The 13295-nt window shown below is 42.8% G+C and overlaps 1 protein-coding gene and 1 pseudogene across 1 annotated transcript in view; both read left to right on the forward strand.

Annotated features, from left to right (window-relative positions):
- LOC136399468 (zinc finger protein 211-like) overlaps window positions 1-13295 on the forward strand; it is a 175532-nt gene that overhangs the window by 130447 nt on the left and 31790 nt on the right. The gene's annotated exons all lie outside the window — the stretch shown is intronic.
- LOC136397199 (zinc finger protein 211-like) lies at window positions 6-3589 on the forward strand (annotated as a pseudogene).

The following is a 13295-nucleotide window of genomic DNA, read 5'->3' on the forward strand; positions in this document are numbered from 1 at the left end:
GCCTTATGGGTGTAAAATGTGGGAAATTTTTTACTGTAAACTCTAAACTTTTTTTTTTTTTGTATTTTTCTGAAGCTGGAAATGGGGAGAGACAGTCAGACAGACTCCCGCATGTGCCCCACTGGGATCCACCCGGCATGCCCACCAGGGGTGACGCTCTGCCCACCAGGGGGCAATGCTCTGCCCCTCCGGGGCATCACTCTGTTGCGACCAGAGCCACTCTAGCGCCTGGGGCAGAGGCCAAGGAGCCATCCCCAGCGTCTGTGCCATCCTTGCTCCAATGGAGCCTTGGCTGCGGGAGGGGAAGAGAGAGACAGAGAGGAAGGAGAGGGGGAGGGGTGGAGAAGCAGATGGGCGCTTCTCCTGTGTGCCCTGGCCGGTAATCGAACCTGGGACTTCTGCACGCCAGGCCGACGCTCTAACACTGAGCCAACCGGCCAGGGCCTCTAAACTTTTTTATCATCAGAAAGTTTACACTGGAGAAAGGCTCTATCAGTGCGGTGAATGTGAGAAATCTTTTTCCAGTAGCACTGGCCTTTGATATCATCTGGGAGTTCACAGAGGAGAAAGACCCTATGAGTGCAGTGAATGTAGGAAATCCTTTATCACAAAAACTGCTTTCCATTATCAGCAGAGAGTTCACACTGGATAAAGGCCCTTTGAGTGCAGTGAATGTGGGAAATCTTCCATAGCAGTGGCCTTTGATATCAACAGGGAGTTCACACAGGAGAAAGACCCTATGAATTCAATAAATGTAAGAAATCCTTTATCACAAGAATTCTAAATTCTATATCATTAGAATTATAATAATTTTATTTAAATAGTGAGTAGAGACATCAAGTTGGCAGCTGAACACATAGGCCTGGATATTTAGGGAGTGTTTCAGCATGGAGGCACATAGGTGATAGTTCTTTTGTGCACTATGGTAGTGCTGTGGATGACCAGGGGACAACAGCAGAGCAGGTAACCTCTTGCTCAAGCCAACAATGTAGGGCTCAAGCCAGCAACCTGGGGATCAAGCCAGCCATTTTCAGCTTCAAGCCAGTGACCTCTGGGCTCAAGCCAGTGACCATGGTGTCATATCTATGATCTCACACTAAAGGTAGCAATCCCATGCTGAAGCTAGTTGATCCTGTGCTCATGCCAGCAACCCCGGGTTTCCAACCTGGGTGGTCTGTGTCCCAGGCACATGCACTATCCACTGTGCTACTGCCTGATCAGACATATTGGTAAGATTTCTATGTAGTATGATTATGGGGTCTAAGACATACTGTTCTGGATTCATTTGTATTTCTTCTGGCAGGTTGGTGTGACCTTTGACCAGGTTGCTGTGTACTTCTTCAGGGAAGAATGGTGCCTCCATGATGAGGCTCAGACACACTTGTACCTGGATGTAATGCTGGAGAACTTCACACTGATATCCTTACTGGGTAAGACCCTGACTCTTCTGGTGCACTCTTTGAGCATGCCTGTGCACCCTTTTACTCAGGCTTGTAATTTGCTTCTTCTATTTTAAGCTCTAAAAGACCCAATGAGGCTTACACCCAGGGGTAATAAAAAGCAGCAGCTGGACTTGGGGTTACCCTGATTGTTTCTTCCAGGGATCTTTATTCTTGTATCATTGTCTCAAGCTTTAGTAAACTTACTCTCACTTTCAAAAAAAAACACATACACACACAGAAATAAAAAAGCCTGAGCCTGACCAGGCGGTGGCACAGTGGATAGAGCGTCGGACTGGGATGCAGAGGACCCAGGTTCGAGACCCCGAGGTCGCCAGTTTGAGCGCGGGATCATCTGGTTTGAGCAAAGATCACAAGCTTGGACCCAAGGTCGCTGGCTCAAGCAAGGGGTTACTTGGTCTGCTGTAGCCCCACGGTCAAGGCACATATGAGAAAGCAATCAATGAACAACTAAGGTGTCGCAACGAAAAACTAATGATTGATGCTTCTCATCTCTCCGTTCCTGTCTGTCTGTCCTCGTCTATCCCTCTCTCTGACTCTCTGTCTTTGTAAAAAAAAAAAAAAAAAAGCCTGATAGGTGGTGGCACAATGGATAGAGTGTCAGACTGGAATACAGAGAAAACCATGTTCAAAACCCTAAGGTCATCAGCTTGAGTGCAGGCTCATCTAGCTTGATGGTGGGCTCACCAGCTTAAGCACAGGGTCAATGGCTTGGGGTGTGGGATCATAGACATGACCCCATGGTCACTGTACTGAGTCCAAGGTAACTGGCTTGAGTAAAAGGTCACTGGTTCAGCTGGAGCCCCTGTCAAGTCACATATGAAAAAGCAATCAATAAATAAAGTCTGCAACTATGAGTCGATGCTTCTCATCTCTCTTCCTTCCTTTCTATCTCATTCTCTCTGTCTGTCTCTGTGTATGTTCGTTGCTTAAAATTTTTTTTAATTTTGTTTGAGTATGTAGCTTGGCAAGCTTTTTAAAATCATTTATTTTAAAGTCTTTTTTGTGACGGAAAGAAAGAGGGACAGACAGGGACAGACAGACTGGAAGGGAGAAAGATGCAAAGCATCATTTCTTCATTGTAGCTCCTTTGTCTCCTTAGTTGTTCATTGATTGCTTTTTCATATGTGCCTTGCTCAAGGAGTTCCAGTGGATGAGTGATCCCTCGCTCAAGCCAGTGACCTCAGGCTTCAAGCCAGTGACCATCAAACTCATGCCTGCAACCACGCGAAAAAGCTGGTGAGCCCAAACTCAGGCTGGATGATCTTGCAATCTAAAGAGGGACCTCCAGGTTTCTAACCTGGGTCCACTGTGTTGCAGGCCAATGCTCTATTCACTTTGCCACTGCCTGGTCAGGCACTCTGCCCCTATTTCGTGTTTATCTTACCCTTGTAACTTTGTGTTATAGAGATCTTAAAATTTGCAGACCATTGAGTTTAAGCAGTTCATAATAGCCACTTCCTCAGAGTCTAAGTCACTTGCCTTGAAAATATCCTATAGACTAGTGCCTAGCTGTGAGAGATGGACATTTGTGATGAGATTAGTCTTTTTATAAGGTCAACATGTGTTTCATCAGTTTTTCTGTTGTTCAGGTTGGTGCTATGGAACAGAAGATGTGGAGGAACTTATTGAACAGAACATTTCTGTAAGAGTTTCACAGAAAAAGAACCCTTATATAGCTTTGTCTTCCCAGAAGAGTCACCCATGTGAAAGTTGTGGAGCAGTCTTGAGAGACATTTTTCTTTTGGTTGATCAGCAGGGAACACAAAAGAGCCAGAAACTGTTGAGTTGTGGGGCATGTTCAAAAGAATTTTATTTCAGTTTAGAGTATGTCCAGAACCAGGGTCAGCACGTGGAAAAGAAGCCTTTCAGAAGAGGTGTGCACAGTGTCTCACTTGTGAAGGGCTGCGATTTCAATGTGTCCCAGAAAACTTCTACTTGTGGGGAGGTTGGGCAAGGCAGCCTTACCAGCTCCGAACATCTTCAACTGCCAGATACTTACACCAGGGTCAAGTCAAAAGAAATGTCTACATCTTGGGTGACTTCTCAAAGGAGAAAAAATTATTATAACAGGAAAAAAATGTAAGAAAGCCACTGAGTGCAACAACACACTTTTTCAAGACTATTGAGTCCATATGTAAAAGAGGGTTTTGTGTGTCATGAATGTAAAAACATTTTTCAACAATCTCTGGCCTTTACTATCATCAGAGCCTTCACACTGGAAAGAGGACTTATGAATGCAGTGATTGTGGTAAATTTTTTTCCAGTAGCACTTACCTTCATTATCATAAGAGATTTCACACTGGAGAAAGGGCTTGTGAGTGAAATGAATGTAGAAAATCCTTTTTCAGGAATTGGGTTCTTCATATTTGTCAGAGCATTCACACAGGAGAAAGGCCTTATAGGTGCAATGAATGTGGGAAATTTTTTACTGTAAACTCTAAACTTTTTTATCATCAGAAAGTTTACACTGGAGAAAGGCTTTATCAGTGCAGTGAATGTGAGAAATCTTTTTCCAGTAGCACTGGCCTTTGATATCATCTGGGAGTTCACAGAGGAGAAAGACCCTATGAGTGCAGTGAATGTAGGAAATCCTTTATCACAAAAACTGCTTTCCATTGTCATCAGAGAGTTCACACTGGAGAAAGGCCTTTTGAGTGCAGTAAATGTGAGAAATCTTTTTCCAGTAGAACTGGCCTTCAATATCATCAGAGAATTCACATTGGAAAAAGGCCATATGAGTGCAGTGAGTATGGGAAATCTTTTCAATTCTCAACTCTCTAAGCACATGAGAGTTCACATTAGAGGACAATCTTAGAAGTATCAGAAATTTACAGTCTTTTTTTTCTTTTTCTTTGATTAATTTTAATGGGGTGACATTGGTCAATCAGGGTACATTTGTTCAGAGAAAGCATCTCTAGGTTATTTTGACATTTGATTATGCTGCAATCCTATCGCCCAAAGTCCAATTGTCTTCCATCACCTTCAAACTGATTTTCTTTGTGCCCCTCCCCTCCACCAACCCCATCCCTCTCCTCCACCCTGCCCTGTAACCCCCACACTCTTGTCCATGTCTCTGAGTCTCATTTTTATGTCCCACCTGTGTATGGAATCATATAGTTCTTAGTTTTTTCTGATTTACTTATTTCGCTCAGTATAATGTTGTCAAGGTCCATCCATGTTGTTGTAAATGATCCGATGTCATCATTTCTTATGGCTGAGTAGTATTCCATAGTATATATGTACCAAAGCTTTTTAATCCACTCGTCTACTGATGGACACTTGGACTGTTTCCAGATTTTCACTATTATGAACAATGCTGCCATAAACATGGGGGTGCATTTCTTCTTTTCAAACAGTGCTATGGTGTTCTTGGGGTATATTCCTAACAGTGGTATAGCTGGGTCAAAAGGCAGTTCGATTTTTAATTTCTTGAGGAATCTCCATACTGTTTTCCACACTGGCTGCACCAATCTGCATTCCCACCAGCAGTGCAGGAGGGGTCCCTTTTCTCCACATCCTTGCCAGCACTTACTCAGTGTTGTTTTGTTGATGAGCACCATTCTGAGTGGTGTGAGGTGATATCTCATTGTGGTTGTAATTTGCATTTCTCTAATGATTAGTGATGTTGAGCATTTTTTCATATGCCTATTGGCCATCTGTATGTCCTCTTTGGAGAAGTGTCTATTCATTTCCTTTGCCCATTTTTGATTGGATTGTTTGTCTTCCTGGTATTAAGTTTTACAAGTTCTTTATAAATTTTGGTTATTAACCCCTTATCAGATGCATTGTCAATATGTTCTCCCATTGTGTAGTTTGTCTTTTTATTCTGTTCTTATTGTCTTTAGCTGTGCAGAAGCTTTTTAGTTTGATAAAGTCCCATTTGTTTATCCTGTCTTTTATTTCACTTGCCTGTGGGGACAAATCAAATATATTGCTGCGAGAGATGTCAGAGAGCTTACTGCCTATGTTTTTTTCTAAGATGCTTATGGTTTTACGGCTTACATTTAAGTCTTTTATCCATTTTGAGTTTATTTTTGTGAATGGTGTAAGTTGGTGGTCTAGTTTCATTTTTTTGCAGGTAGCTGTCCAATTTTCCCAACACCATTTGTTGAAGAGGCTGTCTTTACTCCAATGTATGCTCTTACCTCCTTTGTCAAATATCAGTTGTCCATAAAAGTGTGGGTTTATTTCTGGGTTCTCAGTTCTGTTCCATTGATCTATATGCCTATTCTTATGCCAGTACTAGGCTGTTTTGAGTACAATGGCCTTGTAGTATAACTTGATATCCAGAAGTGTGATACGTCCCACTTTATTCTTCCTTTTCAAGATTGCTGAGGCTATTCATGTTCTCTTTTGGTCCCATAGAAATTTTTGGAATATGTGTTCTATATCTTTGAAGTAAGTCATTGGTATTTTAATCAGTATTGCATTGAATTTATAAATTGCTTTGGGTAATATAGACATTTTAATGATGTTTACTCTTTCTAACCTGAGCACGGTATATGCTTCCACTTGTTTGTATCTTCCCTGATTTCTTTTATCAATGTTTTATAGTGTTCCGAGTACAAGTCTTTAATCTCCCTGGTTAAATTTATTCCTAGGTACTTTATTTTTTTGGTTGCAATGGTAAAGGGGATTGATTCCTTAATTTCTCTTTCTGACAGTTCATTGTTAGTGCATAAAAATGCCTCTGATTTCTTTCTTTTTTTTTTTTTCTGAAGCTGGAAACGGGGAGAGACAGTCAGACAGACTCCCGCATGCGCTCAACTGGGATCCACCTGGCACGCCCACCAGGGGGCGACGCTTTGCCCACCAGGGGGCAATGCTCTGCCCCTCCGGGGCATCGCTCTGCCACGACCAGAGCCACTCTAGCACCTGGGACAGAGGCCAAGGAGCCATCCCCAGCGCCCGGGCCATCTTTACTCCAATGGAGCCTCGCTGTAGGAGGGGAAGAAAGAGACAGAGAGGAAGGAGAGGGGGAGGGGTGGAGAGGCAGATGGGCGCCTCTCCTGTGTGCCCTGGCTGGGAATCGAACCTGGGACCTCTGCACGCCAGGCCGACGCTCTACCACTGAGCCAACCGGCCAGGGCCATGATTTCTGAGTATTAATTTTATATCCTGCCACCTTGCTGAATTCATTTATCAGGTCTAGTAGTTTTGTGACTGCGACTTTAGGGTTTTCTATATACAATATCATATCATCTGCAAATAATGATAGTTTTACTTCTTCTTTTCCAATTTGGATACCTTTTTTTTTTCTTGTCTAATTGCTGTGGCTAGGACTTCCAGAACTATGTTGAATAAGAGTGGTGAAAGGGGGCACCCCTGCCTTGTTCCTGATCTTAAGGGGATTGCTTTTAATTTTTGCCCATTGAGTATGATGTTGGCTGTGGGTTTGTCATAGACGGCCTTTATTATGTTGAGGTATGTTCCCTGTATTCCCACTTTGTTGAGAGTTTTGATCATGAATGGGTGCTGGATTTTATCAAATGCTTTTTCTGCATCTATTGAAATTATCATGTAGTTCTTTTCCTTCCTTTTGTTTATGTGATGAATCACATTGATTGATTTGCAAATATTGTAACAGCCTTGCCTCCCCAGAATAAATCCCACTTGATCATGGTGTATGATTTTTTTCATATATTGCTGGATCCAGTTTGCTAATATTTTGTTGAGGATTTTAGCATCTAAATTCATCAGGGATATTGGCCTATAATTTTCTTTCTCTGTGTTGTCTTGGCCTGGTTTTGGAATCAGAATTATGCTTGCCTCATAAAAGGAGTTTGGAAGTCTTCCTTCCTCTTGAATTTTTTGAAATAGCTTAAGAAAGATAGGAGTTATTCCTTCTTTGAATATTTGGTAGAATTCACTTGTGAAGCCATCAGGCCCAGGACTTTCCTTTTTGGGGAGTTTTTTGATAACTGTTTCAATCTCATTTATTATAATTGGTCTGTTTAGGTTTTCTGATTCTTCCAGATTAATTTTTGGAAGATTATATGTTTCAAGGAATTTGTCCATTTCATCTAGGTTGTCTAGTTTTTTGGCGTACAGTTCTTCATAGTATTTTCTTACAATATTTTGTATTTCTGTTGTGTCAGTTGTTATTTCTCCACTCTCGTTTCTAATTTTATTTATTTGAGTCCTCTCTCTTTTTTTCTTGGTGAGTCTGGTTAAAGGTTCATCGATCTTGTTTACCTTTTCAAAGAACAAGCTCCTGGTTTTATTGATCCTCTGTATTGTTTCTTTAGTCTCTATGTCATTTATTTCTGCTCTGATATTTATTATTTCCTTCCTTCTACTAGCTCTGGGCTTTACTTGCTGTTCTTTTTCTAGTTCTTTTAGATGTAGGGTCAAGTTGTTTATTTGAGCTTTTTCTAGCTTCTTGAGGTATGCCTGTAATGCTATGAACTTCCCTCTCAGGACTGCTTTTGCTGGGTCCCATAAATTTTTTCTTTTTTTTTTTTAATTTTTGTTTTTTTTAATTTTTCTGAAGCTGGAAACGGGAAGGCAGTCAGACAGACTCCCGCATGCGCCCGACCAGGATCCACCCGGCACGCCCACCATGGGGCTATGCTCTGCCCATCCGGGGTGTCGCTCTGTTGCGACCAGAGCCACTCCAGCGCCTGGGGCAGAGGCCAAGGAGCCATCCCCAGGGCCCGGGCCATCTTTTTGCTCCAATGGAGCCTCGGCTGCGGGAGGGGAAGACAGAGACAGAGAGGAAGGGGGTATGGAGAAGCAGATAGGCGCTTCTCCTGTGTGCCCTGGCCGGGAATCGAATCTGGGACTCATGCACGCCAGGCCGACGCTCTACCACTGAGCCAACCAGCCAGGGCCTGTGTCCCATAAATTTTGAGTTGATGTATGCTCATTATCGTTTATTTCTAGGAACTTTTTAATTTCTTCTTTGATCTCATTGTTTACCCATTCATTATTTAATAACATACTATTTAGTTTCCAAGTGTTTGAGTATTTTTTAATTTTTCTGTTGTAGTTGATTTCTAGTTTCATGCCATTGTGATCAGAGAAAGTGCTTGATATGATTTCAATCTTCTTCAATTTGTTGAGACCGCTTTTGTGCCCTAACATGTGGTCTATTCTAGAGAATGTACCATGAGCACTTGAAAAGAATGTATATTCTGCTGCCTTAGGGTGAAAGGTTCTGAAGATATCTATTAAATCGAGTTGATCTAGTATGTCCTTTAAGTCTGCTGTTTCTTTGTTAATTTTCTTTCTTGAGGATCTATCTAGTGAAGTTAGTGAGGTATTGAAATCCCCTACTATTATAGTATTGCTGTTGCTGTTTATCTCGCCCTTTAAATCCATCAAAATCTGCTTTATATATTTAGGTGCTCCTATATTAGGTGCGTAGATATTTATAATGGTTATATCTTCCTGTTGGATTGCTCCCTTTATCATTATGTAGTGATCTTTTTTATCTCTAACTATAGTCTTTGTTTTAAAGTCCATTTTATCTGATATAAGTATTGCTACCCCAGCGTTTTTTTTTTTCATTTCCATTTGCGTGAATATTTTTTCCATCCTTTTATCTTCAGTCTATGTGCATCTTTTGTTTTAAGGTGTGTCTCTTGTAGACAGCATATGTGTGGGTCCTGTTTTCTTATCCACACAGCTCCCCTCTGTCTTTTGATTGGATCATTTAATCCATTTACATTTAAGGTTATTATTGATATGTAATTGTTTATTGCTATTTTATGCTTTAAAACAGTATTCCTCTTTTGCTATATTATTTTTTTCCTTTGATCTGTTTAAAACAGTCCCCTTAGCATTTCTTGCAGCCTTGGTTTGGTTGTAGTGAATTCCTTGAGTTGTTTTTTTGTTCTGGGAAGCTTTTTATTTCTCCTTCAATTTTAAACGATAGCCTTACTGGATAAAGTAGTCTTGGTTATAGGCTCTTGTTCTGCATTACTTTGAATATTTTTTGCCATTCCCTTCTGGCCTCAAGTGTTTCTGTTAGGAAGTCAGAAGTCATCCTTATGGGGGCTCCTTTGTAGGTGATAGTCTTTATTTCTCTAACAGCTTTTAATATTTTCTCTTTATCACCTAGCTTTGGTATTTTAATTATGATGTGCCTTGGTGTTGATTTCTTTGGGTTTCTCCTTAATGGAGTTCTCTGTGCTTCTTGAACATGTGAGATGTTTTCCTGCCTTAATTGAGGGAGGTTTTCAGCTATGATATGCTTGATCAAAGTCTCTATCCCTTGTTCTTTCTCTTCTTCTTCAGGAACCCCTATGATGCGGATGTTATTTCTCTTCATGTTGTCACAGAGCTCTCTTAGAGTTTCCTCAGACTTTTTGAGTCTCTTTTCTTTTTTCTGCTCTGCTTCCGTGCCTTTATTTATCATGTCCTCTAACTCGCTGATTTGGTTCTCTGCTCCATCTATCCTGCTTTTAATTCCTTCCATTGTGTTCTTCATTTCTGATATTGTATTTGTCATTTCTGACTGATTCTTTTTTATTATTTCAATGTCCTTTTTTATATTTGCTATCTCTTTATTTAGGTATTCATAATGACCATCTATTGTTGTTCTAATATCTTTGAGCATCCTAACAATTGTTATTTTAAACTCTGCATCTGGTAATTTGGTTTTATCTGATTCATTCAGGTCTTTTTCTGGGGATTTCTCTTGATTCATTTGTGTTGCATTTCTCTGCCTTCTCATTTTCTCCATGTAAAGGAAGGTTTTAACCACTGGAGTCCACTGGGTGTGGCCTCTGTTCCCTAGGTATGGTCTGTCTGCAGGCCCGCCACCCCCTCTGCTGTGGCTGCCTAGGGCATTTGGGTATGGGTGTTGCCGGTGCCTGCCAACTGGGGCTGTTGCTGTGGTTTCCACCTCTCCTTCACGGAAGTGGCTGTGATCACATGCTTGGGTGTACAAGCCTTGGTGGCCTTGGCCTTTGCCCTGCCCCCATGGGTGGCATTATGCTCAGCCCTGAGGGCAGTGGCGAACACCTTTGCTCAGCTGCAGGTCTCTGCCTGTTTCTGGGCTTTTGCCCCGCCCTTGCAGGAGGAGCCCGCTCGTGTGATGGCTGCAAGCCTTGGCTCCACAGGCTAGGTGGGACTGTGTGCCCACGCTCAGTAGCGGGACTCTGCCTGTTCTGGGTTTTTGGATCAACCCCTGTGAGAGGAGCTGGCTCCCAAGTCAAGCCTCAGCCTTGGTTCCGCAGGCGGGGCAAGGCTGTGCTCCTACGCCCTTGCTCAAGGGCTGGTGTCCACCCCTTCTGTGTTTCCCACCCTTCTCCTGCAGGCTGAACTACAGGTGGCCCGCAGCTGGGCTTGACCACTTTTGCATGCCCCCTCCTCCCCAGCCGGGCAAAACTGAGCTCACACCTGGGCCCAGTGGTGGCCAGCTGGCTTCCACCCTTGCTGACAGAACCGCGCTTCTGCGTCCCGCCACCACCCACCCTCTGGCGAGCCCTCAGCCGTGTGGGGTGCGGGCGCTGCAGCTCAGACCCTAATACTCACTACTGTAGCCCCAAAAGCTCCCTCCTTCTAAACGACTCTGCTCTGAGTGCTGCAGGAGAGCTTGTTTGGCTGGTGTCCTGCTTCCCTTTGCTGGTATTGCTGTTTCCAGGGGAAATATTCACTTCAGATTTGGAGAGTGACTCATTCCAGGGGTTAGGGTAGGTGTCTCCCAAAATGTTTCTTCCTGTGCCTCCTAAATTACACTCTCTTCCTGCTACTCTGGTACTCTCCTCTCTCCCCATCCCCCAGATCCCCAGGTGAGTGGTTGTGAGAGAAATGTTCTGTGCGGTTCCTTTAAGAAGAATCTTGGGTCTGAGAAATCAGTCTCTTTCTCACAAACAGTATCCTGACTTGTTTCCAGCTAAATACTGTCCATACGCCTCTTCTAGGCTCTGGGACTGCAGGCTGGGGCTTTGTTCCTGGGGCCCAGGACCCTCCCCTCTCTGCTAAACTCACTTCCCACCACACGAGTCTCTCCCGGCTGCCATTCGCTCCGGGGAGCTGGGCAGCCCTCTCCACGTTTCCACTTTTCCTACCAGTCTCGGTGTGGCTTCTTCAGTGTTCCTTGGTTGAAGAGTCCTCTTAGTTTAGTCCAAAGTTGGTTTTTCCAGATGATAGTTCTTAAAATTAGTTTTTAATCCACTTTGGTTCTGGGAGGTGGATGTTGGCCCATTCGCCTACTCCAGTGCCATCTTGTCTTCCCCCTACAGTTTTTTTTAATAAGTGTTAACAACAGTGTAGATAACTCTGAGGCTCCATTTGGCTTTTTAATTTTATGCACCTAAATGTCCATAGTATGAAATTTTCCCATAAACTTTTCTTAGGAGGGAGCATGTGTGTCTAAGTTTTCCAGCATTCTTTCCAGATTATTGTCTTTGCAAATTTCGGTGGCCAAAGGTGTTTCATCTGTACCATCTATCAGGTGTCCACTGTTTACATCAGCTACTATTCTAATGTTCTTAGGGAAGCTGATTTCTTTTCCTGATTTATTGAAAAAATGATGAGTAGGATAATCTATTAGGAGATCAGTATTTACTTAACTCTGATAAGTTGAGCCATGGACGTGACTCAGTGTTGACCCCAGAGAAGATCATCTGCGTTCAGCTGTCAGCTTGCAGATGGATGGCATTTTCAGGGACCTGGTTTCACTAAATAGCTATGATGAATATTTCCAATGTTGATGTCACCAATGCAGGAAAAGCCATAGCCATGTTCTGTTGGTTTGTAAAATAATGAAGCCCCTTTTGTTCGAGTCCTCCTAAATTTTGAATGTTTAATTTACTGTGTCATTTAGTTTATAAGTAGATTTTGGCTCTAGAGGGGTGAAGAGGTCAACAACTTTTACATGGATCTCAAACTTTCTCTGCCTTCAAAGGCACAGTGTGGTACTGAAGTCACCTTTTGCCAAATTTTTGTTATTGCCCATATCCTCCTAGGATAGACTGCCAGATTCTGTGGGCCTAATGTGAATTCTAAATGCCATAAGATTTAGGAAACTCAGAGATTCTTTTGAAGTATTGGTAGGTGTTGCAACATCAGTTTCTTCTGCGAACACATGAAAAAAATTTTTTTACAAGGACTGCCAGTATTGGTGAAAGAAATCATTTTTGAAAGTGTTACAAAGAGCTATGTGTCTTTTTTATTTTTATTCATTGAGAGAAGGGGACGCACAGAGACTCCTACATGCACCTCAATCAAGATCCTCCTGGGCCTGACCAGGCGGTGGCGCAGTGGATAGAGCATCAGACTGGAATGTGGAGCACCCAGGTTCGAGACCCCGAGGTCGCCAGCTTGAGCGCGGGCTCATCTGGTTTGAGCAAAAGCTCACCAGCTTGGACCCAAGGTCACTGGCAAGGGGTTACTCAGCCTGCTGAAGGCCCGTGGTCAAGGCATATATGAGAACGCAATCAATGAACAACTAAGGTGTCACAACAAAAAACTAATGATTGATGCTTCTCATTTCTTTCCGTTCTTGTCTGTCTGTCCCTATCTATCCCTCTCTCTGTCACTGTAAAAAAAAAAAAAAAAAAAAAAAGATCCTCCTGGAAAACCCACTAAGGGGTGATATTCTACCCATTTAGGGCATTGCTCCATTGCTCAGCAACTGAGCTCTTCTTAGCGCCTGATACAGATAAGATGGAGCCTTCCTCAGCACACGGGGCCAATTCACTCTAATCGAGCCATGGCTGCAGAAATGGGAGAGAGAAGTAAGAGAGGGAGGGGTGGAGAAGCAGATGGGTTCTCCTGTGTGCCCTGACTGGGAATCAAACCAGGGACATCAACATGCCAGGCTGATTCTGATACAGTGTGCCATGTTTTCTAATATCTACAATTCCATGGCTAATGGTC

This window comes from Saccopteryx leptura, chromosome 3, assembly GCF_036850995.1.
Source record: "Saccopteryx leptura isolate mSacLep1 chromosome 3, mSacLep1_pri_phased_curated, whole genome shotgun sequence".
Classification (NCBI taxonomy): Eukaryota; Metazoa; Chordata; class Mammalia; order Chiroptera; family Emballonuridae; genus Saccopteryx; species Saccopteryx leptura.